The sequence below is a fragment of the Crocodylus porosus genome, unplaced genomic scaffold (genome assembly GCF_001723895.1).
Source record: "Crocodylus porosus isolate Cpor-Errol unplaced genomic scaffold, CroPor_comp1, whole genome shotgun sequence".
Taxonomy (NCBI): domain Eukaryota; kingdom Metazoa; phylum Chordata; order Crocodylia; family Crocodylidae; genus Crocodylus; species Crocodylus porosus.
In genome coordinates this window covers 136,158,317-136,182,897 of record NW_017728906.1, presented here as the reverse complement: position 1 = coordinate 136,182,897, position 24,581 = coordinate 136,158,317, and positions in this window count along the sequence as shown.

Below are 24,581 nucleotides of genomic sequence, written 5' to 3'. Positions count from 1 at the left end.
AGATATGTACAATTAAATTTACACATCAACAGGATAACACAAGCCAAATCACATTAATATCATAACAACATTGATATATATATATATATCTATATATAGATAGATATATAGATAGATATATCTATATATATATCACAACAAGGTACCCACAACTCCAAGAGACCCCTCCCAGCCAGATCCTTGGAGTCATGAGTACCTGGGGAACTGATCCCTTTCCCCTCCTGCAGAAAGAGTGGAGGTTCCAGGTTCTCCAGCCTAAGGGAATGCTGAAGGGTTTCTGCCAATAGGGCATGTAGAAAAAAGGAGGGGAGACTTATGCCTTCCATGTGGTAAACAGGTATATTATAGAGATAGTTATAAATATATATATAAAGGGGTAGTGACAACTGACTCTTTGGGACACCTTCTCCATCTGGACCAAGCACCATGTCACACCACCTATCCACCCAGATGCCCTGCTGGTGACCGCCCTCTGAACAACACCTACTGGACAAGGACCCCTTTCCAGCCTGGATAGGTAGATATTACCTCCCACCCCCTCTTCAATCAAGGACTTGGACTCTGCTTCTCTTTCCTACCTGGACTCCAACCCTTCTACTGAGTCTCTTTCTCCTGCTGCCATTGTGTGTGTGTGTGTGTGTGTGTGTGTGTGTGTGTGTGTGTTTGTGAGTGTGAACCAATAACTTCCTGGGGCTGTGTAGTGTGTTGTCTGTGCAATAAAACTGTTATTTGGTCCCCTAAATTGGGTTTTGCTTTACTATGGTTTGTCCCTGCTCCTTATCCCTCTAACTTCTGTCTCATTTCTCCCTTTCCTGCTTCTGCCACACTGCCACCTCCAACACCTGTCCCATGCTCCTCTCTGCCTCCAAACCCCCTGTTTCTTTGCCACTGTCTTATCCCCACTGCCTTTTCCTTTTTCCCTGAACAACCAGGTTTCTTTCCTGGCTGTGTCCTCCTTGCCACCACTTATCTGCCCCCAATTACCTCAGTTGTTTGCCTCAATTTCCAGCCCCAGTCTACCTTAAGTAACCCCAAGCCTTAGATCCTCAGCCAGCTTTTCTGTAGTCCACCGGTTCTAATCCCAGTTCTGGCAGCTTTCATGCCCTACACTTTAACGCTCTCTCTCCCCTGAACCTTATCCCAGGTACCCCAAGCACACACATACACACTGTACCATCCAAGCTAGGAACTTAATTGTGTGTATATGTAGGTGGGTTGTATGTGTGTGAACTTGTAAGTGTGTGCATATATATATATATGTCATTGTGTGCATGATATACAAATTAGTGATCTGTGTCTAACTTTTGGGGTGTATAGTGTACGTGCTTGAATTGGTGATAGGTATGCATGTGCCTAGGCTGGTTTGGATGTGTATGTGCCTGAGTTGGTAGTGTGTGTGTGTGTATGCACCTAATTGATTTGTGTGTTTGTATACGTGCAATTGTGTCACAACCTCCTGCCTAACAGTGCAATATTGAGATCCTGACAGTTGGCCTGACCGCACAGGGCAACACACTCTCCTTTTATACACGCCAGTGGATCTGCTGTGCTGCAGTTCACAATCAGGTTAGGGAGCTCCTCTCCTTCTCCCTTCAGGAAAAAGGCAGTGCCTGCTTTCCCCAACTTGTTTCTGATTGGTGGATTGGCTCTACCAATCAGAAATGAGAATTCGCAAGGCCTGGAACATGTTGGAACTTGGTCGGGTAAGTCTGTCACATATGTATAGCATAAACATGTTTTAAATGGGGCTTCTAGGCCTGCCTGTTGTTTAGATTGAGTTACGCTGCCCATTCTAAAGCTCTGTATTCTGGTGCTTATAGGTTTACAAAACATTAACTGCCCAGATTGTTGTTTTATTCAATTTTTTAAATTTGATTTTGGAAGCTTTCAGCCAGAAAGGCTAGACTCCTTCAGAGAACCAGAATAAGGAAAAATGCACAGTTTTGTCCATACTCAAAAAATTTTGTAACATTTTCTTTGTGGTATGCTTTCAAATCTGTTTCAGAATAGGGATTTGAACTTTAGCAAGGGGCTGCTTTTGTTTACCTCCCATCTGAAAAATCTGCTCCAGTTTAGCTAATTTATAAACATTTGAAAACATATAATATTTCATACATACTTACCTAGACTTAAACAATCCAAATAATCCATTCTCACTGAGCATCTCTATCCCATGTTACTAATTATTCAGCATAAATTCCATCCTCCCTCCATATTCAAGTTAATTCACAGTCCCACAACATCCCAGGATACTTTTCACCTTCCTTGTACTGTACCCCCCTCCCTCCACAGGGCATGCAGGCTAGCTTTGGCTCAAGCTGTCTTCTCCAGCAAAGCAGCAAGGCATGTTCTTGTGCCCTCCTGCTTCTGGCCTGGGCCACTGAAAGCATGTGGCTGCATTTCCAGAATAAAAAATGAATGTGTGTTCATTTGCTTATTGCAGCTTGGACTAACCTGTGAAGATTGAATTGATTCAGCCTTGGACTTTTTGACTGACTATACTTAGCCAGGAATATTAAGCCAGATCTTCCATGTGGTGGCTACTTCCAGCTGCTCCAGGCCAGGGTAGAGCCAAGCACTAGAACTGAGAACACAGAATAGCTCTTCCTGTGCTATCAGTGACCTACTGGTAAACAGTTAAGTAACCCAAGAAAAATAAGTGACCAGATTAAAATAGAATGCTTGCTGGAAGACCTGGGGACCCAAAGTCATATCTGTCAAAAAAGCTGGGGTGAAGAGAGAGTATAAGGACTTGAAAGGACAAAGAGACTGGGACAGAGATCCAGGAACAGTCACAGAGACTGAGGCTGGATGTGGGATCTGGGAAGAGACAAGTGACAAGATTGCAAAGAAAGATCAGAGATGGATTCAGAAGGGCAGACTCGAGACAAGATGAGGAACTAGACTGGTGAAAAACAATTTGGCTGGGAATCACTGGGAATTTCTTCCTTGTACAGGAAATTCATTTTACTAAGAGAATCCTGAGTAGAGAATGGAACTGAATACATATGAGGATGGGGACATAAGATGTCTTGTGGATAATGGGGTTAGCTGAGTACGTGAGCCTGTAGGGAATCCAGATCAGGGGTCAAGGCTGCACCAAAGGGGTCAAAAGGTAGCAGTCAGAGTCATATTCCTAATCCAAAATGAGATCCGTGTTTATAGTTAGGTAAAGACAAAGGCCCAAATCGAAGGAGTCCAGATACATAACAGGATAAGCAGAGGTGTGGTACTGGAGGCTGGCACCAAGGCCAAGCTGCTAGACAGTGGGTGAATCTACGTGTGCCATTAAGGTTACATTATAAACTCTGATGCAGTTTGCTCTGGAGTTTATCATAGTGGCTTAATGGCACATATAGATGCTCAACCTGCTGCGGTCCAGGGTGCACATGAAGATACTGTGCCTGGAACCACAGCAGTTTGAGCCAGTCCAGAGCAGCTGCAAGCTTGGAGAGTCAGTCCTGGGCTCTGGGAGGCAGCACCAGGTGGTTGAGGGGCTGGCTGGGGCACAAGAGTACCCCAGCATCTGAAGCCCTGTTGCAAGGCAGGAGGCAGTGGTCTGGGCCCTGGGCTGACTGGGAATAATGTACACCCAGGTCAGCATTTACACCTGTATTTAGGGGCAGTTATTTTTGCTGAAGTAAGATAGCACTGTCCCCTATACTACTATCTTATGGCATAAAAAATAGTTTGCTGTGGTCTAATAGTATCACACATGTAAACTGTGATGCTTTATACCACAACAAATTAATCTACTGAATAGTTAAGCACACATGTAGATGCATCCAGTGTGAAGTACCAGGAAGAGAAATAAGAATATCCTATTTAATGTATAATATACTATTCTGGGGAACTGTATTCTACCTTTCTTTCTGTCTGATAGTTTCTGTGTGATGTTAACCAAGTTACTGAAATCAAACTTTACAGGAAGCTACTGACACTATGATTCTCATTTTCTGAGCACCCAATATGAGACCCCCAAGGCCTGATTTCCTAAAGTGTTAAGTGCTCCAAACCTCACATCAAGTTAAGGGAAGTACACTTTGAGTATATATAGTGCAATACTGTGCAAAGTGTTCTGAAAGTCTAAGTCTGTATGTTCAAAAAGCCTGAGGCAGAATTGATCATATGAGTCTCTGTAAGCAGTGTAGGTTAGTTTCATGAAGAAACAGAACATATATTCATCCTCTGGTGGACTTCCTGCACTGCATAGGCTAAGATCAGTAGGCTGAAAGCACTCCTGCATGTGTCCCAGCCACCTGTGGAGGGTTCAGGATTGAGAGTGTGGTCAGGGGTAGAAAGGTAAGAAAGATTTATTGACTTAACAAAAACACAACTACGTGTCATAACAAGACAAACAATGACAGGCAAAAGCAATTTGCATTGACAACTTATCAGCAGTCCCCTCTGATGCCTGATACACAGCAAGTTTTTCTTTTCACAAAGTTCAGCGAAGTCAGGTGTCCCTGAGCAGCACTGTCCGAGGGGTAACAGGAAAGACCCTGGAATGCAGTTCTTGGGCCCCTCGAGGTCCATGGGCCCACTGATCCAGGCAACAGCTAACTAATCCTTTTCACAGAGCTGCATCTTCCTTCTGAATGGTTTCCAGATATTTGAGCTAATTTATAGCTTCTGAAGGACACTGATAACATATGACCACTCAGATTTCTTTTACTTCAACTGTCTTTAGATTGACCAATAGTAGTACAAGCCTTGCATTCCTTTGGTAAGGTAATTTTAACTGTGCCACAGGGGTTTACTACTTCTAGGCTTTGCTAAATTTACTAGGTCTTACTTTATACAAGGCCTTATTACATCTTATACTTTAATTAGGCTTTTAGCAACAGCACATGGCTTAATATCTAAACAAATACAGAAAAACACTTGGTCTAATCTTCATAGAGCCTTCAGCAAGCACCTTTATCACACAGTCATACCCTTCAGCTGACACATGCATGCCTTTCAGCTGGTTTTCTGGATTGCTGGAGACTGCCAAGCATAGTTGAGCAGCTAAGCCATCCCTGATTGGCTGCCAGACATGGGAGAACATATCTTCCCCTGCTTCCCCATCATTACCAGCCATAGGCATGACAGCAGCAATCAAGCAGCAAAGGCATCCATGCTTGCACATCCCATGGCAGCCTGATTCTGCCTCTTGGGTGGGCTTCCACATACCCATCCAGAGAGCCCCCTGTGTCTGTAAGTAGGCATAGACCCAGGGATCCTGACTGAGATGCAGGGCATAATCAAGCACCCCCTTTTCCCCTTTACCTTCCCCGCAGCATCAGCCACTGTGCTGACTTGGTTTTGTGAGAGCCAGGGTGCAGGACCAGCTGGGTGGGTGGCTGGACCAACAGAGCATGAATGAATGGTAGCATGCCTCCCTGTGAGGGGAGCTAGTGGGCTGCAAAGGCATCTGGGATGCTGGTAGACAGTGACCTAACATGAATCAATATGGGATCTGGTACAGAAGTTCAATTCCCCAGTCTAGCCTAAATTGATTAAGTTTAAGCACACATCAATCCAGGTATATCTTACTCTGGGTCCTGCCATTTTTAAACCCATCTCTGTGAACCCAACTTGTATACTGTTATGGGTTTAGAACAGTTTCCAAGCACTTATACTGGTAAAAATATAATATCTCTACCTGGTCAAAAATATTAGGTTCCACGGGTCTCCAGAGGTACCTTTTTACCTTAATCTTTCTTGAGCCCAGTTTCACATCTGCAGAATAAGGCATTGTGGTAAAGATAAATGAATTATTGTTTGTAAAGCATTCAGATACTACACTGCTAAACACAAACAAGCCTATGAGGAAATCAATATTTTAGTTTCAGTGCAGAATTTGAACAGAGGATGCTAAATAAGGTAAGGTACCACATACTGAACAATGAGGAGGAAACAACGTACTGAATGTTTGCTCAGTAACTAAACGGTATTCATCCTTTTTCACTGAGTGAGGCAGGGGTTTCTTGTTGAAAAAGTATGCTATCAGAAAATGAAAGATTATATCATAATTCATACACACAAAGGGAAAGAATTTAGGTTGCACATGTAAACTTAATTCAGACATCTTTAAGTTTTCATTGCTTGACCTTAGTAAACATACTAATATTCTTTGAAAATAACTTGTCTGTCTGTGAATTTGTGTATGTGTTAGCAGTGATATAAATCATTTGTGAGTGACATGGAATCTAAGGGTGTGGTATAAAGATTTTCAGGGCCACATTATTTAGAGATGCAGAAAAGTGCATCTCATTCCAAGCAACTGATGGTAATTTGCCATTTTTCTTATTTATTGTTGGTATTGTGGCAAAACAAAAGCTGTCATGGAGAATGGGGAAATGTACACAGACATAATGTAAGAGAAAGTTCTTATCCCAAACAGTTTATTGTGCAACTAAGAATCAGACCAAAGAGGGAAGGCTAAAAAATGCAGGAAAAAGGAAGCATTATTGCCCTCAGTGTATAGCATGGAACAGCAAAACTTCCACACCAATTCCAAAATATCATATGTATAAAATATTTCATATATTTCAAAGAAAAAACTTAAAAAAAAATGTTTAAATATTATACATATCTCTGTACCGCTAAAGCCAAGTACTAAGCACTTACAACACTGAGCACAATTGTGAAGGTTGCAAAGGGAGGCAGAATATATGATAGTTTCCTTCTATCCATGGAAATATTTTCAGAAAGTTAGGGGAAAAAAGCTAAAGCAGCTTCTCCATGCATAAAAACTCTGTGATATTAAAATCCATTCCTGGATGCAACTATTGTAAAGAATCTTCCAAAAATCTGTCTCAAACATTTATGTTCCTACAGCTAAAGTATAGAAACCAGAGAACCTTTATTTAATGCATAACTGATAAATGCCTTTCAACTTTACTGTTCCTAGTGTCTCAGTCTATATCCATGAATTTAGAAAGTAAGACTGATAAAGGGAAAGGATAGCTGGTAATAACAATAAAAACCTGCATCTTTTTCCTTATCACTGTGACAGTTCCTTTCACACTTCACTTCACTTTACTTCAAAGTCAGACCACGTTTTTAGTATTGACCTCATGATTAAACTGTGGGGGAAAATAGCTGTATTGTACAACATGCCAGCTAGAAATCCAAGAGTATTCACAAAATGTGAGAAGATGACCAATAATAATCTTCTCTTAAGAAGTCTGTCAATTTGTTCAATTATATTCCAAAGCGTTTACTGCAGTTTTGCAAATATTGGGCTGAACATATACTTACATGATCATATACTTATGTAACTCGGGTACACCCAAAGATGTGCCCTATTCTCAATTGGATGGGATGGGCAGGCAGGAGGGGGTGCTGTGAAAAGGATCCCAGAATTTTGAGCAGATCCCTCTTTCCTCTGTAGAGTTAGCCCAAGCCCAAAGTTCTTAACTATATACAATTTATTGAGTTATAATATACATAAACAAAAAACTAAATATCATATACATATTTTTACACAGTGAACATTAACTAATAACCAAGGTCAAACCCTAAGTAACACTATTTACAACATTACAATACAACATTTCAATTACAAAATATAAGGTGCAAACATGAACAATCTTAATAACATCTGTTCCTTAATATAGTCCCTGACCCATGGCAAGAGATAGTCCTCCTTCCAATGGGGTTCCTTGGGGGGTGTCCAGGAAGTACCAGGGGCCTCTCCACTTAGGGCCTTGACTAGGTGGGGGGGCTGCTCACCCAGCCCCTTCTCTGGGTTTGCCCACTCTAAACGTCTTTCCCCTGTGGGACCCAAGGGCCCAATGACTCACGCTTCCTCAGGTGGTGGTGGTCAGGGTGCAGCTCGATGGGGTCTCCTCTGCTGGAGCACCTCTCCAGGCCTCTCCCATGCCGCTGGGTTCCTCCCCACCCTATGCCCCGCTCTGGGCACCGAGGGCTCAGATCCTCTCAGCTGCTGCACCACTGCTGCTGGCTTCTGGGTGCTGGGCCTCACGCTGCAGCACTACTATTTCCCCATGCCCTGGCTTTGGAACTGAGGGCTCTTTTAGCACAGGCTAGGCCCTTCAGGCTCTGGCCATCCATCCTTATACCAGGTGGCTAACCCAAACAGCCTCTGCTGCTCCCTGACTCTGCTCCCTCATATGCCACCCTGTGCACTGTGTGGCCTGCATTCCCTCTGTGTTTGCAGGCTTGGGCTGCTGCTTGCAGCTCCCAAAGCCTGGGCTCTGTGCACTGAACCATGTACCGTAATGGGCCTGAGTGGTTTCACACTGGTCCCAGAGCTGCGTCTCTGTGCACAGTCCCTGTGCACCATCAACAGCCTGAGCGGTCTCACACCACTCCCAAGGCTGCTCCTCCAGTGGCAGCTTCAGGAGCCTTGAGCCTATTACCCACTGGGGGAGAGCTCCCCATCTCTTCTTGGCTCCGTTCTTCTTGACTCCCTCACAAAACAGCAGGATCTCAAGTCTGGGACTCAACCCAACCTCTGAAAGGTGAGCCTGCTACACTTCTTTTCTTTGAATAATTTACGATCTGTGCAATGTAAACGTTTTTATAACTTCCGAATACTCACACACATCTATATATTAAAGATCTATTGGGTCATATTGACATGGGGGCTTAGGCTCAACATTTTAATGCCTAACTTTTTAGGCATCTTCTCCCCTTGAAGAGCCTACAACCAACAGTTACATCCCTACAATAGATAAAGAATAGGCCACCCAAAGAATGGCATTCATAAAAGCCAGCAAGCTCAAACTAGCTAGGAGGAAATACTGAGGAACAGTGTCCTTCCTTCTCAAAGGGATTTACTGTAGCTCTAGATAGTACAACACAGTTCTTTTTAGAGCTACAAGCTAACTCTGAAAAAGAAATCAGTGATGCGTTATTGGAATTTACATTTTCAACTTCAATACTTAATGGTGGGCCATTGTACATAAGTTTCTCTCATTGATCTTGTCCATAAAATAGAAAACATTTTTTAAGGAAATAAAGAACAAACAAAATCTACTATACAGAGACCCATTGGTAACAATATATTGAATTATAAGAACTGAATGTTCCAATACCTACAGTTACTGTTGTCTGATAAATCCCATTATAAAAAGCTTGTTTTTTTCCCCATTGCATATAACTTTGTTAAATTTAAACTTTAATCATGTGAACTAAAATTATTCATAATATGTGCCTGCCTTGGTGTGAATTCTTTTTGAGAATTTGAGCTAACATGGACTAACTATTTCTGAAAATTAGTGAAGAAAAAAAATATTCTTCTCAATTTTATTGAGAAATTCCAGAATGCCCATGCTTTGGAGCACAATTTTATAATTTGGCAGGAAGACTATTATGACAATGTGGTATCCAGGATTTGATTTTTTCCTCCTGAAGAAAGTTTCATGTAATCAAGTAATTAAAGAATACTTCAACATGCAAATAGAAAACAGTCAGATTGAGGTGAACTTAATTCTGCCATTTACTAACTTTTGAGAAATTGATTTAGTAACCTTAATAATATCTTTAGGTTATTGTTTTGCATATAATATGAGTTATACTGATGGGCATATTTAGTATGTGCAAGTGGAGCATTGTGGACTGCTTGGTTACAGGTAGGATTACCTAAATACTCAGGTAGATGAGTATTTGCTTAGAGCTTTAGAAAAAAAATCTAGGTTACTCATCTGGAAATCATACTATGAATCAGTAAAACCACTTTGATTTTATTTTAAGGATCATTTTACAATGTATAAATTAACTCTTCTCTGCAATCTGAATTGAGACCATATGTGAAGTATAAGCATATTCCTAAGGAGTCCATCTGTACTATCTTATTTCTAATCTGTATTAAGGCTTGCCCTTATTACACAAACTGGTATGGTAAATAGAAAAAAAAATCTAGACATCACAGTCAACAATGAATAACTTTAGCCATTTTTTCCTATTTCATACTAGCCATTTCTTCTCATTACACACACAATCTGAGTATGGAACTTTCACAAGAAAGAAATATTTTAGAGTTTACACAGCTAATAAAAGCATACACATAACTACCTATTCTATTAGTAATACAAAGAGTTGCTGAAAATATTCACTGAAGAGAAGTTAAGTCAACAGGAAAAGAGGTAATGGCTCAGATCCTATTCACTATCCAAGCTATGTAGTGAATGGTCTAAATAAGTCTGACAGAAAAATCCTATTCCACATAACTGTCCTATTTCCCAAGTAGTCAGCCATACGCAACTTTTTCATCCTCAGATCCTCTATCTCCATTTTTGCCCAATAGCCAAGTGGTTAAAATACTTGTTCAGGAAGTGGAAAACCTGGATTCCAAGCTCACCAGACTCAGGTGGTTTGAATCTACATCTTGCTCTTTCCTTCCCAGGAAAGTGCTAGACATGAAACTATAGCCTAGGCAGCGCTGATGCTAGATGTTTAAGCTTGACTACTGGATAGAAAGAAGTCATATCATCAGAACAACAAGAATTAAGGAGCAAGTCTCTTCAGACTATTGGTGGATACTGTCTTGGAAATTACATCTGGGTCCTACCATCTGCCTTCTGTACCCAGTGGTATTTGTTAGGGCTGTGCAAAGCTTCAGTCTCTGATTCGATTTGGAGAGATTCAGAAAGATTTGGCAATTTGGACATGGCTTTAAATGTATTTTTCTACATACCTCTAGGTAGCAGTTGGCTTGTGAATGCTCAGATGGTGGGGCAGATGGAGCGTCCCTCAGGAGTATGGGGGGCTCCCCAGTACATTCAGCAGCAGACCTGGAAGAGGACCAGAAGCACTTCCAGTTCACTTCTGGGTCCACCAAAAAGTGTGCTCCCCCCCACCCCCACATGCCCCTGGCTCAGCAACTGGTTCCTCCTGGGCTGGGGGCTGGGCACCTGGGATCCCTCTGTGGCTGATCGTTGAGCTGGGAGGGTATGGTAGGGGGGCCCAGCATGCTCCTCAGTAGACCCAGAAGTGGACTGGAAGTGCTTCATGTGCCCCAGCACTGGAGCATTCACAAACCACGCTGGTACCTTGAGGTATATAGAAAAAAACATTTAAAGCTGTGTCTATGTCTGAATCAGCATCGAATCTTCAGATTCAGATTTGGCCATATCGAATTAGGGACAGTGATCTGAATCAATTAATCAAATCACTGTTCCTGATTCGGGCTGAATCTGAATCCAAATTGAATAAGGCCCACTTTACACACCCTTACTTTTTGTACATTTTCCCCCATGACTCTTGAATGTAATATTCATGAACAACAGTTTTGGCAGCACAACTCAGGGCTTACTTTTTTCTGAAGGAGGTACCTACTATACTGAGCCACAGAATCTGGCTCCATTTGACTTGCTATTCATCTAGACCCATAACCTTTGTATTTCTTCCCATTTAGAAAGTCACCTTCAACATGAGGGACAGAGGATACCCCCAGCCTTGTCTAGCCCATAAATCAGTGGTTACAGCACACTCTTCAGGAAGTGGATTCACTTCTTACTAGAGGCATTTATACACACATTTTTGTTCCAGGATGCGCTGGATATCTAGTGCATCAGATCTCACAGGGATAGGCTTCTTGAACCATCAGAGCAGACTCAATTACTTGAGTCCCCTGCTCCATACATGAGCTGCTGCACACTGTGCTGTGTTGCATTCAGTTGTATAAGTGGCAAAATGCTTGTCAGTGCACAGAAAATGATGGCAGTGCACTTTTGAACTAAAACGCCTCTGATGTGTTCTAGTTCAAAAGTGTGCTGCCACCATTTTCTCACTCTCTCTCTCTCTCCCAGGAGAAACCACAAATTTATAGCCTTTTTCTCCTGTGGTAAAAATGGCTACTCCAGGAGAAAAATAACCTGGAAATAACTATTATTGAATCATTCCCAGGAGATTTTCTCTTGGGAGAGTGAATGTGTGCATGCTGTGGCTTGTCTCAGAAGAAAGCATAGTCCTCCAGCACCCCGCAAGGAGATCATGTCTTGTTCACTGCACTCTGTGGCTTCAGTAGGGAACAGACCATACCTTTTTCACAGTACCCACATTGTGGTGCAGGAAAACAGAAGCTGACCATGGTCAGTCTCAGTCAGATAGTCAGGGCTGCCCTATGCACTGATGCCACTTTTGCCCGGCAGACTAAGGAAGCACACAGAGGCTGAGATGTGTGCACAGCCATCCTCCTTCACTCCTTCTCACTCCCCTTGGCTGGACAGTGTCAGCACTGCAAATTGTCCATTCTTTAGTACCTCAGTATTTGAATGTCTGTACATGCAGCTACAGGTACATTCCTTTACCAGAAAAACAACCCTGAGAGAATTATTCCAGACTATTTGAATGTCTGTAGGCAGCCATTTCTCCAACCACTGAGCAGCAATCTAGTTTGGAAGGGCTACTTGTGGATTTGTCACTTTTCTCTTATCTGAAGTTTTCACTCAGACCAAGTAGGGAAACCCCAAATGAGATGTCTTTATAGTTTAGGGGCACCTATACATGTGCTGGATGTCTGCTCTGTGTGCTAATTAGCAGGGATCCTGGGTTTTTTTGATTAAAAAAATCCTCAATTTTCAGATTTAAAAAGTAACCCCAAATCCACATTTTTCCATGATCAAAATGAAACACCACTAATATATAGATATATATTATATAGTGGTATTTCATTTTGAACACAGTAAAATATGAATTTTGTGTTATAGTTTTAAATCCAAAAATTGGGGATTTTTTTTAATCAAAGAAAACCAGGATCCCTGCTAATTAGCATATGTTAGAACAGATTTGATTAACTGAGTCTTCTGGAGTGTGCTAATTAGCACATTCCAGCAGCCTGTACATCATGTGTATCCATCATCCCCATGCTTCAAAATGGTGGCGGAGATGCTTTAATTAAAACTCATCAAACAAGCTTTAGTTAAAGTGCCTCCACCCCAATATTGAAGCTTGGGGATGCTGTGTATATGTGACACTGTTGACACTTTAAGTAGAACAGCTCCAGTGAACTGCTCTAATTAAAGTGCTCTTTCTGCAACTCTGAAACATATTTAAAGACATCTTCAGTGCCCAGCTGCTTGAACTGGTTTACTCTGAGTGTGCTGAAGAGTCTAAATCTAGGGACCTACATATCTTTTCAGCCTAAACTAAGAAGCCAAATTAATTAGGCACCTCAAGGGTTTTGCAACTGCTGGAAAAAGTTTGATCTGGAATATCCCTTTCTAGCTTAGGCTGATAGATTCCACCTAAATTCTGTTTAACAGGTTAATAAAATCAATTTGGATATTGCACTAGTCACCTTGACAGTGTGTTAGAAGTGCATTGAACAGATTTGCATTAAGGAAATCACTCGGTTTCAAAGTCTGGTCTTCATATTGTTCACCTTTGCTTTCTTTTAACCAGTCTACTTAAGAATATATACTGAAGACTAATAGTGGTGGTAGTGAGTTATTTAACACATGTGTTCACTTCCAAACATGCCATCAGTTAAAACTGTTCTGATGGAAATCTTCACTAGAATCAGGAAGTGAATGGAGAAGGTAAGGTCTTGGAGTTCAAAGGGGAGTTGAAGGTTTCTTAATATACATTTTATCTTTGTTGGAGGGGACATTATGTGATATTTTATATTCAGTTTTGAGTCAAATATTTTTTTCCACTGGACAGCCAAAAGATGAAGTAGGTACAAAGTTTCTCCATTTTCATACTAGCTGGCACACTTTAAGGGTTATAGTACCTCTAATATTTTTCCTGTTGTGATATTAGCACTACTGGTGGATTCAGAAATTTAGATGATAAACTCCACAGAAATACCAATAAGTAAAGTGGTTTAGAAGACAATCTGAAATAAATTGCTATAGAAAAGATTCCTTTGCCATTAAGATTTGAGATACTGTTACTCTTTTCGTTCATAAAAGCATATTATTAATGGCAAAGGAAGTATTCCTTGTTACACAGTAAAGAATTTAAAAGAAAATATAAAAAATAAAAACAAGTTTCAAGAAGACTATCCCTGTGTGGACTGAGATTGTAAAGCTAGAGAACAAAATTAGGTGATCTTAATATAAGAAACAGGGTTTTTCAGTTCTCTACATCCTGCAAAAGTAACTTTTCAGTGGCTTTATGAAGCAAATCCTAGGTTTTAGGATCCAGTTACCTTGAGTTTCCTCCTTAGCACAATGCAGTTAAAAAGCTGCTCCAATAGAGATGAGGATTCTGCCTAATAAAACAAAAAAAGGAAAAGAAATGGGCTACTTTGGCTTTTGGATGATTTAGGATAATGGAAATTAAAAAGAAAACATGACTTAAAAACACCTCTTTCCACTCCTGATCTCCTCCATTCACCTCTACATGACAACCCAAGGCAGAATTCTATTTCACATACTGGATGAATAAAGTATGGCTTGGAACGGACTCTGAGTTACCCAACTATGTTGTAACAGTGGTTCTATACCCATTATATTATAGGAACAGGGAGACATTACATGGTAAGATGTACCATTCTCAGACATTTTACAGTTAATAAGTCCAGAGCTTAAATTTGATTTGGTAATAAGTCCAGAGCAAGTTCCTGGTTTTAGCTAAGAAGAGTTCACAAAGGGCATTTATGCACGTGCTCCAGGAGGGGTGCGGGGGGTACTTTAATTAGAGCCGCTCTTGGAGTTGCTTTAATTAATATACCCAGAGCATTTCATGTATCAGTGTCCTGTTACTTTAAAATGGCAGCAGGATCACTTTAATTAAAGCTTGTTTAATGAGCTTTAGTTAAAGTGCCCCCACCACCATTTTTAAGTGCGGGGGTGCAGATAGATGAGACACTGGCGTCTGCTGGAGTGTCATATAATTAACATGCTCCAGCAGACTTGATGAATCAAGACTGCTCTGACATTCTGTAATTATAGTATGTCAGAGCAGCTGCACTGCTCATGTATAGGCACCCAAAAAGGCCATAAGTTTATGTTCCTGTTTGGCTACATTCAAAAATCTGATCTTTCAGTGCCCTGAAGACCACCTGCATGTGGAGACTTAATATATTAGTTTGATTATATGGTTAGTAATTTATCTAAAATAAAATTTATGTTAAATGTTTAATTCTTACTGGATGTATCTACATGTTCTATTAGTGCAATGCAGTAAACTCCAGTGCAGTTCACACTGGAGTCAGCTGCTCTTGGGCACAGAGTTTACACATGCACCAAGGACTGCAGCATGTTGAGCTGGGGTGGAGAAGCCCTGGACTGGCAGGGGAATCAGGGGGTCAGCCCTGGGATTCAGGTAGGCTGTAAAGGGGCTGCTTAGGTAAAAGGGTGCTACAGTGTGGGGCTAGGTGGCAGGCAGCCCCTGCGCTTTAGCACCCCATGCCCTACCCAGCCCCAGTTACCACCTACATGTGTGTTTTGGTGGAGTAAATTATTTTGCCATAGGATAGTACTGTCAGGGACTAGTTGACTAATTAGCTCAGCAGCAAAGCATCGTAGTCTACACATGCACCAGTATTAGGGTACAGTAAATGAATTAATTCTATTATAGGATACTACTACCCCTGACAGTACTATCCTATGGCAGAGTTAATTTACCATGTTCTAAGCATCTTGTGCAGATGCACCAATGTGCCACGGAAATGTAGCATCTGTGGGCAAAAACTGTGATGCTTCTGTTACTTTGTTGTAGGAACACATTCCCTGGGTATACTTAATTTCTACAGCAACATAGCAGCTAAAAATAACCATGCAGTGCTGACACGGCGCAGTACAGGCTATTACTGCACCATCAGTTAGTAAAGTACTAAATGATGGTACAGTAACAATGGCACCATAGGGGAACATGTAGATATGACCACAGGGTAGCAAATAAAGATTAAAAGTAAACAAGCAATTATAATATCTGTGATCTGCTAGTACAAGAGCAACTATCAGGGAACCTATAAATCAGGGTCATATTTTTCTGTCACCCATGTCATCCATTGTCACCCATGTGGAATATGGTAGCTAAGTTAATAGTAGTCCATTCTGAGAGTCCATGCCATGAAGGGTGATAGAATTGGGCCACTAATATTTTTTAAAATAATTCCTCTGTTCTGCCAATTTTAAATAGCTTGCTGAGGATAACGAAGAGTCTTACCTAGTCATGTTTAATGACTATGGTATCTGTTCTGGACCATATGCACTAGTTGCAAATGAAAAAATACTGAAGAAATAGAAATTTTCCTACTCCAGATTGACAAGTGTAATGCGGAGGTCTGGATGTGAATACATCAATATTTTGTGATAGGATCTAGAACAATGATTCTCAACTAGGGTGCCCAGCAAGCTGCAGTGCCATGAGACATTTTCTAGGGTGCTACACAATGGTAACATTGTTAGGTGTGCAAAGATGATTAACAATTTAAGCCCAGAGGCTATGTCCAGATGAGCTCAGCCATGTACTATGTGGCACCGCAGAAATGCCTGCGGCACCACATACTACACGTTCCATTGTTCTCCATGCTGCAAGGGAGCAACATAGAGGAATTTTTGACCCCTGGCTATCCAGGGGTCAAAAAACCTGCAGAAAATAAAGTGGAGTTGTGCACGTGGCAGCAGCATGTGCCACGCAAAGCCGGAGCCTGGCTGGCCAGAGCTGCACTCTGCTGCCAACCAGGCTCCGCGCAGCAGGATCACCACTGTTGAAGCTCCAGAAGATCCTCAGGACCCCAGGTGAAGCTGTTGGGGCCAGTCCAGTGCTGGCCCAGGCCTCCTCTACCCCTCCCTGGGTAATTTGCCCATGCACATGGCACGGGCATTCCCTAAGAAAAATTGGCAGTGGCACAAGGTGCACTACCTATGTTGTCCCCAGGAAACTAAACATTCATACATGTCTGGACATGGCCAGGATTTCAAATGGAAATTAATAGTATTAAATGCATTCTGACCTGTTGTGAGCTTTCTGAGTTCCTTGAAACAAAACAATTTTTGCATTATTTTTCTGTAGTCAAAAACCAAGTGAAAACTAAAAGGTCACATTTCCTGAGGGTTGCCTTGCATCTAACAAAGGGTGCCTTGAGTCTAAAAGGCTGAGACCCACTGATCCAGAATATTACATCTGTACAGTTTAGTTCCATTTGCATATAAATCCAAGCTTTCTCATCATTTAGATATGTAAAAATCTTCCAGATCAACATTTAACAAACATATAGCAAAGAATTAAATAAGTCTCAACTTTAGTAGAACATACATTTCCATCACAGAGAAAATGAAAAACCAAATTGAAATGGAAAGCAATGATCTTCTGGATGACACTTTAGGTAAACTGTATACACCTGCCATCTGAAAAACTTTGAAAGAAATGAACCAAGAAAAAAGCAGAGTCATTAGAAAATACTGAAGAGTTATTCAGAACAGCAAATCATAAGAGGAGGAGAACACTAAGTATAAAACAAAAAGTTTTTATCTTGTTTATATGGAAGTGATTGGTAGGAATCTTGAAGAATTGAGTGTTACGGTGAAAACAAAGGGCATGGAGAAAAAAAACAAACCATTCTTAAACTTAATTATACCTCCTCAGAAATCAAAGTTAATCTTATTGTTCAGATGTGCTTATTTTTAAGGAATTTCTAGAAATGTATTTTACTCTCTTTTTATTTTCTCTCTCTTTTAGACTATTAGGAAAGAAAGGAAGCCTTATCTCTGTATGTCAGATTTGTGAGATTACATTTGTTTGCTTGTTTTTCATTATATTACTGTGAATGTATGCATACTTTGAATATGTATCGGGCTACCTCACCTTTTATATATACATCAAATATTTAAACAAAATAGAATAACTAGTTTAGAAAAATCTATAGGCCACAGAAACAAAGATTGAGGAAATCAATGCTCTAAATTAAAGTTATTCAAAAAGTTACTTAGTAGTTTGTAATTTTTTTTCTTGTAAAAACTAAATGTTGTTATGATTTGTTTTTTGATGGTCTGGGTTGATTGTTTGGGGATGGTTATGATTATGAGCAGGGATTCTGGTTTTCTCTGATAAAACCCCCTATTTTAGCATTAAAAAAGAAAAAAAATCTGCCTTGCATCCATAGATGCTTCTCAAGCAAATCTCAGGATGTCGTCCCCCCGCTATACTCAGCCTTGGTGAGGCCACAGCTGGAGTACTGCATCCAATTCTGGGCTCCACAATTTTAAAAGGATGTGGAAAAGCTTGAGAGACTCCAGAGGAGAGCCACACACATGATCAGAAAGCAAGGGAACAGGCCTTATGATGACAGGCTGAGAACCATGGGATTTTTCAGCCTGGAAAAGTGCAGGTTCAGGGGTGAATTAGTGGCTGCCTATAAGTGTATAAGGGGTGTGCATCAGGATCTGGGGGAATGCCTGTTCACCAGAGTGCCCCATGGGATAACAAGGTCAAACAGTTACAAACTCCTCCAACACCATTTTAGGCTGGACATAAGGAAAAACTTCTTTACTGTGCAAGCCCCCAAGGCATGCAATAGACTCCCTCCAGAGGTGGCGCAAGCATCTAGTCTGGACTCTTTTAAGAAACATTTGATGTGCCTATCTTCCTGGGATCCTTTTCACTTGGTAACTCCTGCCTCTGAGGTAGGAGGCTGCACTCAATGATCTTCCGAGGTCCCTTTCAGCTCTAATGTCTATGAAATCTATGAAGTAACCCAAAATCCACTTTTTTCTATGATTAAAATGAAACACCACAGATAGATAGATAGAAAGAGAGATAGATTAGTGATGTTTCATTTTGATGATGGAAAAATGTGGATTTTGGGTTACTTTGTTTAATTAAAAAATTGGGGATTTTTTTTCTAATCAGAGAAAACCAAGGTCCCTGATTATGACTGCAAGTGGCTGTTCATTTTTTGGCAGTACAAAACAAAAGCAAATAGATGTTCATCCCTCATGTCATGCCAAGATAAATGTGGTCCTGACAAAAGGTAGTAATATTTGCGCCATTGTATTGTACCAGATATCTTACAGAGGGAAAGCGTGGGCAGCCCAGAGCTACCTCATTCTTTACCCATTTCAAGCAGGCACTCTTAGGTCTTGGTCCTGCTGCCCCAGGATCAGATCCCACAGATCTTGGGAGGGCCTGCCTGGTTTTCCCTGCTTCCAGAGAGACAGTCCCAGAGTATTCAGGGAGCATCTCTAGAAGTGGTCAAAGGCTGTTCCAGCTTCCAGAGATTCATCCCCAGAGAAGTGGGGAACCTGGATTTCCCACCTTCCTGAGATACACCCCAGAGATTACCAGGGGTGCATCTCTGGAAATGGGGAACATGTTGTCCTGAAAGATCAACAGGCAGCCAAATGGCAATGTCTGTTTCTAGCCTTAGCTGTCTAAATGTCATACTATTGCACTTGGTTCAAGGCCTGAAAATCTGTTAATGGATCTACTTTAGTAACAAACAGTTATCTTTCCCTTAATACCGAATCACAAAACAACATTGAGGAGAAGGGGAACCACGCACTTTTTATATTCAAGGTCTTTCAGGGATTTCAGTAGGGTGGAATAGTATTGCAGGGATCAAAATCCACTTAATGTGCCAAATAGATGGAATAGAATCTGGCCCTATATTCACCTCACCCTGTAGGTCTCCGTGATGATGCTATTGGTGTCTGCTTGTCTTCTGTGTTTTGTTATGTTACTGTTAACTTGTCACATAACATCTAGGGATTTCAATTTTGCATGCTTATTATCTCTGACAGCCCAGGTTTTTTACCTGTCCACTGGTGCCTGTCTTATTATCATCAAACCATCAGTTCCACTGGAGTAGTCCACTTCTGTCCTTCTTCAGTAACTTCCTACAACCCCTATTTCACCATCACTCAGGATCTCAAGTTGCACATAACTATATTGCTCTTTTCTACTCTGCTCTGCTCATTCACAGAGCTATGGGAGATAAACAGAGGCTGGAAAATTGTGTTGGTCTTTCAGTATATCATAACATGCTGTTTTCAGCAATGTTCTAGTTGTACATCTCTACAGTGCTTTTTGGATTACTTCCTGCCTTCGTACCAGTATTAGGAAACATGTTTCAGTTTTTCTTACTGCCAAAAAAACCCAGTCACTTAACATCAAATTATCTTCCTGAATGTAACATTTATATTCTTTATACCAAATAAAACAATGTTATTTGTTAAAATCTAAAATGTGAATTGTTTCACACCCTTGTTTCACACATACTGAAATCACTCTTAACATCAGGTTTATATATTTATGAGCATCAGGGTGCCTCACAATCGTTAAGATATTTAGAAATGAAATCACATAATCTTTAAATGCCATACCCTTGTGACATAAGAAAATACTGCAGGAGAGGCACTGAGAGGAGTCAAGCAGGAGAGTCAAGTTGAAGTCAAGCAGGACATCTGCTGCAAAGCTTTTATCTGAACATAGGTTTCTCAAATGCTGGAATAATGCTTTAATCATATATTCATTGTTCTACTCAGCAGGTTCTCCTGTTCTACACATACTGCTATTGTTTTGTTAATGGTAAAGTAGAAATTTTCATAGATGTGACTTTTTCATTCCAGTTATCATATCCCTGAAATGCATTTAGCCTGTAAATCCTAGGTTTGGGTATTTTAGGTAAATAACCAGATTTGTGTGTCCTATACAAGCGCATGCTGGTTGGAAATATGTTAGCTATATAGTAAGTTGAGAAAAAAAATTAATAAATATATAATAAAGCCACAAAGCCAGACAGAACTTTGAACTGTTCAGGCTTCACCCAGCATTAGTAACTTATTTTAGGAACAGGATGTTGGCAATGTTTGAACTTCTGTTTATAACTAATAAAAGTACTTTCAGTTTTGTACTGTGATGTTGTGAATGCTTCTTTACTTTGCCCAAGACCATAATGACAGAAATACTTCTGTCCCAGAAAACTGGCAGGTCCCTTGACTTTTACCCTTCTCTACCTGCTCAAAAATTGTATTAGTCCAAAACAAAAATGATATTTTCTTGAATTATACAATGTCCAAGGGACTGAAGGAGAAGGCCAGAGAAACAATGAAAACTGTCTGGGGTGAATAGTGAATAATTTGTGAGTAGCAGTAATAAGGTGTTAAGAGCATATAGGAGGCACTCAGTACCATGAACTCCTTGTTTTCCAAGCAAACAATCTGTCCCTCAACCTTTCTAGTTTAGCAAGGGAATGCTGCATGGTGAGGTGAAATTGAACAATAAGATCTGTCAAGTCACATTTTTTGTCAAAAGGCACGCAAGGCAATGACACCTGGGCATAAGTACTGTCAGTTCACATTAGTCTGATCACGCACTGGTTGAGAAACAGTTTAACTGTTGAGGTCAGACTTACATTTGTAGACTGTACACAGGCATCTGCCATAGATAAAAACATGCCTCTTAAAACAAAGCAGCACTAGATGGAAACGATCCCAGGGAAATAAACAATTTCATCAGAGAGGATTTGAAAGAGCCAGTTTTTTGCCCTATACTGGCTACTGACCATACAGCCCAGCTGCTGTGACATCAGAGGGCTTGTTCAGGTCCCAGGAACATTCTGCTAGCCTACAAGCAGCTCTTTTTTCCACTGACTATATTTTCATCTGCCTTTTCTCTTCCCCTGATAACTTAGTCTTTAGCTGACGCACTGTTCAGAACAACACAGGCTGCCATTATGTCAAAGCTGCTCTCACCCCATTACCAACAAACAAGGTTTCTACAGCTAGAATATATCTTTGCACTTGGCAAATGGAGTTCCTATGCTTACTCAGCTACCCCTATTCCTGTTTTTGTTGTATATCACCTTTCCCATGGCTGCATACTTCTGCCTTGTTTCAGCTATTTACAACTAACCATCACTTTCCTGCCCAACCCGTTCATCCAGGTCCCCTGCCTTTTCCTTCTTACCTGTTATCCTAAATCTTCACCACCACTTCTCCCAAAACTCTTATGCTGCTGGTTCCTGTAATGTTGCTCCTTCTCTTCCCACACAGTTTCCACTCATTAAATTAATGGTAATAGCCATATTCAAATGTCAACACAATTAACCAATGTAGGAACATGACAAATCTGGAGAAACCCATGAATGCATGAAGTAAGGTTATAATATCGTTAGAATCATCTTCACATCAAAACAATATTGGAAACACTCCTCCTGATGTCTACATTACATTCCACAGTATGTTTATAAAACTTCATGCAACTAGGCAGGTCTGAGTAAAACAGAAAGGCAATCTTTTTCAGATTAGCTGGATCAGACTTCAAGAAGACGTCTATTTACTCAGTGTCTTAGAACATATTGAATTAAGAATTTCACATGAATGCTAGTTCAAGAATTCTGAAAACTCATGAAAATCTTTTCCAGATGGCCAGACACTGGATTTATCTGCTCTGACCAGGTCCAGAAATATGATCTGCCCCAGTAACTATAATTTGTGTGAAGGGGGAAAGCCTATTCAGTTTGTTAGGTATTGATTGGCTTCCTTCACATTTTTCTTGTGTTTTTACCTCAATACATCTTTCTTAATTCAAACTGAATTTGTTTTTGGGTTTTTTTCAGTCCAAGAAGCAAAACAGAATTGTTATTATACACACAGCCCTGCTCTTAATACAATCAGTGCAGTTTTTTTTCTAATTCATACCCAAACCCAAATACCGCTCTCTAATAATATTATTTCTCTTAATATATTTTCCTGATTCTTTAGTCAAAAGTGCACTACATGTAAAGATATGTCCATAAATGTATACAGATGGACTCTGATGCTGATGCCTAGAAGTTATTTTTATGTCTTGTGAAACTTATCTGCTTGCATGTGCAAAGCAAATAAACTGTTGCATGTCTCTTCTGTGCCATAAAAAGCCTGGACCATCTGTAGCTCATCACTTTCCTGGTCAATAATAGATGAACAAAGACCTGAAATGCTGAATAGATAATCCATCAAATACAACCAAAGGCAGAATGTCTTAAAGCAATTTTACCATCAAGGTAAGGTTGCAATCATTTGACCACCTATCTCCTTTATATCCTGAGGCATAAATTGTAACATGCAAAAGGTATTAGCTTCCTGAGGGAAAGAGGACTGCAATCTCAGCGCCTTAATTACAAGAATTTTAGAGTTAGTATTAGCAAAATTTCATGTGACATTAGGAAGATTTCATTATTTCTTAGGTAGTGTCCCTTCCATGCAATCTTCAACAATCCAGTAATTGAAGCAAGATGAGAAAAATGAGACTACAATCTTGGTTTCATTTAAGGGATCAGACTATTTAACTAAAATGATTGTTGGGAAAATTGAACACATTGGCCTGGCATAAAAACCTAATATAATCAGTCTGAGAACTGGAGAGTCCTATACTGTCATTGTTTGTCTTTGAGGCCATATCTATTGTTCTGTGACTAAAGAATGTACTAGCCAGCTCTTTGAACTAGGTTTTTTAGATATCTAATGACTGCGAGAAAAATTACAGTTATGCATATCTAATAGTTGTATCAGAACTGGACACTTCTTTACCAAATTACCTATGAGTTTCCAAGTAGTCATGGAGAAATAAAGTCTGAAGGATTGCCTCTTTCACACTTTATAGAATAAGTGTTACCAGAGAGCCACAGTGCCAAAGCAATGTGCTAATGCAATATTGCTGCTACTCTAAGGACTATCAACTAAAAGTAAAGAGTCAATAAATTAAAGTACACTAGCTCCTGGGTGGGTGTCCCTATTCAGGAGCAAAGTGGTATTTGCAGTAGTTTGTTCTCTTTCTCTTGGTCTTCCACATATCTTCCTTGGTTGCCCAAGAGACCACTTCATATGGAGCAATCCAGTAAAAGTACTTGATAATGACTGGCCTGTGGCCTAATTGCTTGACAGCAATATTTGAAAGTCATGAGGTCCATGGTCAAACCCAGTTTAGGCGAGGGAGACCCAGAACCTTGGATTCCCAGCGTTCCAGGTGAGTACCCTAAGCATTGAGCTCTCTGGTGGAAAAAGTGAAAATGTACTCTCTCTTCTTGTCCTTTTTTTTTATACAAAAGGGTAGGCGTCCAGGAATATAGTTCTTTAGGGTGTATAATTGCCAAAAATGCCCTATAGGGTTGCATCTAGACAACTGTGGCCATGCTGTATATGGTGTCGCAGACATGTCTGCAACACCACATACTGGACATTCAGGTGTTCTACACCGTGCAAGGGAGCACCCCAGGGTTTTTTTTACCCATGGATATTCAGGGGTCAAAAAAACCTGTGCAAAATAAAATCAGATCAGTGGATGTGGGGGCAGCGTATGCTGCTCAAAAGCAGAGCCTGGCCGGTTGAAGTCATGCTTTAGCTATTGGCCAGGCTCTGACCAGCAGGATCACCTCTGCTGCAGCCCCATGATGCCCCCAGGCATAGGCAATGTGTAGGGGGAGCATGGGATCACATGACCCCCCTAAGATTGGCCACTGCCGGTGTCTGTTGGCAGTTGCCACTTGCCACCCCACCTCACTGCTGACACCACCACAGCCACTTGCAAGTGGTCCCTGCTCGGCCCACCTTCTCCACTGATGTCACCATGCCCCTGCCCCCAACATTGCCACCTGCAGGTGGTCATCATGCCTCCCCAACCCCAGAAGGCACAAGTAGTTTCATAGATTTCATAGACATTAGGGCTGGAAGGGACCTTGGGAGATCATCGAG